A 3,229-nucleotide genomic window follows, 5' to 3' on the forward strand; every position below is an offset into this window, starting at 1 on the left:
ACATCTGGCAGAAGCCTGCACATACTGTGGGGAACACACAGGCAGGCATTTTGAAATGACTGTAAAATGCTCTGTTCCACTGTCCGGTGTATGCATATGATCCCAACAAAGATTAAAAGCCAGTCTGAGCTCCGTAGGAAGACCCCGTCTCAAAAACAAAGCCTAACTAGCCGGGCTTTCAAATGCTTGTTTCACACACTGTCTTCATTTCCTTTTCAAGGTTTTGTGTTTTGTTTGAAATAGAAACTCATGTAGCCTGAGATCACCCCGAACTTGCTATACTCAAAGATGGCTTGAACTCCTTACCCTCCTGTCTCTACCTCCCAATGCTGGGGTCACAGGCATGTGCCACAGCGGATAAAATTCCTTCCCAAGGGGAGACATAACAACCACCCCTTCTTCTAAGGTTCCTTTGATGAGCTGAGGGACAGTTCCATCAGCTCACTCTGGGAATCAATGAGTTTACTGGGGAGTCCTTATTTCTGCATGCTCGCATGGGTGAGGGGTTCCTTACAGAGGTGTGAGCCCTCCTTCCTGACCAGGCTGAAACTGAAGCCATTACATATCAAGGATAGGGGCTTTTCTGTATACAGCCTCCCCCCAACCCCCAGTCATTCTCCATCTATATACTTCAGCTGGTCTCAGTCCCCCTGAGGCCATGTGCAGTTAGGACAAAATTATATACAACTGGTTGAGAGAGGGGCTGGATACTCATGTGAGGGTTTTGTAACTCCTCCCCCTCCCCCATCCAAGGAGGACCGTAACAGTCAACAAACCCAGATGTGATAATCTTTGCTAAGCAGCTGGACTCTTGAAGACCGCAGCAGTTTGGCTGGGAGGATAGTCCTGTACATACAACAATCACCATGCCTGGTTGCCTAGAAACATATCAGTGTGTGTGTGCTCGTGTGATGTGTGCATGTGTGGTGTGTATGTCTGTGTGTGAATGTGTGTGGTATGTGTCTGTGTGTGCATGTGTGTACCCCTGTGTGTGTATGTGTTTATGTGTCTTCAAGCATGTGTTTGCACGTGCATGTATATCTGGTCTGTGTGTGTCTGTGTCCGTGTGTGACTATGTGTCTGTGACTGTGTATGACTATGTGTATGTGTGTGTCTGTGTGTACAAGCATGCATGCGCGTATGTGTGTGTGTGTGTGCTGTGCATCTGATTGAGATTCATATAGATCTTCTCCCCACTGTGGTTCAGTCAGACTGCAGCACAGCTGCATTTGTGGGCGTGAGTTCCTGTCTCTAATGCTCCTTTGGGTTTTTATAGAAGTTCCCAGGGGTGGAGAGTAAAGTAAGCACTGAAGACTGTTGTTACAGAATTCTGACGGTTAAAGCATTTTAGTAACGTAACCGAGCCACTCACTAGCAGCTGTGGCAGAAGCCCAGCATCTGCAGCTGAGCCTGGGCAGCAGTTTAAATCCTGCCTCTCCCCTTTAACAGCTGTTACTTTGCCTCCTTCCGCCTTGGTTTCGTTGTCTGTAAACTTGGAATGTAGGTGCCTTGTTCATGGAATGCTCCTGGAAGGCTGATAAAAATCAGCGTATAGAGTCTGGTCCATAATAACTGCTCATTAAAAAGGTAGCAAATGGTACCGTGGTTTGATTTCTCATATCTCATGTGCTGTGTGTCTTCCTGGGAGCTAAACTGTCTTGGATGCCGGGCGTGGTGCCCTCACGGCTTGCAACGCAGTTCTCAGATACAAACACAAGAGGGACTGGAGGAGGGACAGGCAGGCTAGAGAGGACATTAGCAAGCCACACACTGGTGCATTTCCTTTCGCAAAATTATTGTTGTGGGGCAGGCTGCTGAGGGAGGGGAGGACACATGCCACAGCACATGTGTGGAAGTCAGAGGTCAGCTTGGGTTGGTTCTCTCCTGTCTTTACGTGACTTCCGAGGAGCAAACTCAAGCAGCCAGACTCAATCATGAAGCGGGTGCCTTCAGTGGCTCAGCCATCTCCCCAGCCCCCGGGTTCATTTTTCTAGATCCAGCCATCCTCACATCTACGTCTGCTCACGGGCTTTAGAAATAGGCTTTCTGCAACTGCAGGAGTGCTGTCACTCCTGTCATCTGTTGAGCCAGCCACTTAGGCGTGGGCTTAGTAAAGAGGGGAGACAGTCAACCCACGCCTTGACAACGGGGTGTGCGTGTATGTGTGTGCATCTGTGTGCCTGCCTGTGCATGTACCAGTGTGTGTGCATGTGTGTGTGCCTGTGCATATCCATGTGTGTGTGTGCACTGTTTTGTTTTTCTGTGAATTTGAAGTTGGGTCCATGTGCGTCTAACCTGTATCCTCTAACCATAGGAGATGTTGCTTTATAGGAGCATCAAACAAAACCTGAGCCAGACAAGCTCAAGCCGGCCTGAGCTGCATGGTGAGATCCTGTGTCACAAATAATAAAAATAAAGTAGAAAATAAATTCGAGGTCTACAAAAGACGCAGATACAGACCACCCTGTGTGTGTCCGCCCTGTACTCCCACACTCATGTGCTCCTGTAGAGTTTTCCAACTTAAAAAGTTCACACTATATTAAGCTGTAAAAGGATAGGACAAAGTTATATAGAACTCACAGATTTGCTTTAGTTCATAAAAAGTGGGAGAAAAAAACAAGTCTCCGTAGCAATAAAAGAATTGTAGTTGTGTTTACTTGATTTTTAATATTTTGTGAACATTCAGATAACGTCTGTATGAGGGCACAATATACACAGTCCTCCTTCCTTTTAAAGGTGTATCTCCTCTGGCCCCAGTTTTTTCCAAATCCTATCTTAATATGATATTAATCCATACACACATATTAACTTAGCTGACAGCTAGTTAACACCCTTATAAGGTATTATTATCTTATAAATTAATCTCCATGGGAGCAATGACTTCGATATGGTTTTCAGCCCCAGGCTCATCCGTAACTAGGCAAAGCAGTTTATTCTAAAACCAGACATCAGCAGTGACTTGCCAAGACATGGGGGAAAAATGATAGAACAATCTAACACTTGGCCCCATGTTTCCCATCGGCATCTGATCACCCTGGTAACTAGATTCTTAGGGTCCCTGTTAGAATGAGCCAGGAGCTTTTAAAATGCGCAGCTGGAGGGCAGGAAAGGCTGGAGGTGGTTCCCTCGCTGTGCTGGTTAGAGCCCTACTCAGTTCCCAGCCCCCCAACCCCACCCTGGCTCATAAACACCTGCAACTCCAGTTCCCAGGCATCTGATGGTGAGTCCT

This window comes from Micromys minutus (assembly GCF_963924665.1).
Source record: "Micromys minutus genome assembly, chromosome: 2".
Classification (NCBI taxonomy): Eukaryota; Metazoa; Chordata; class Mammalia; order Rodentia; family Muridae; genus Micromys; species Micromys minutus.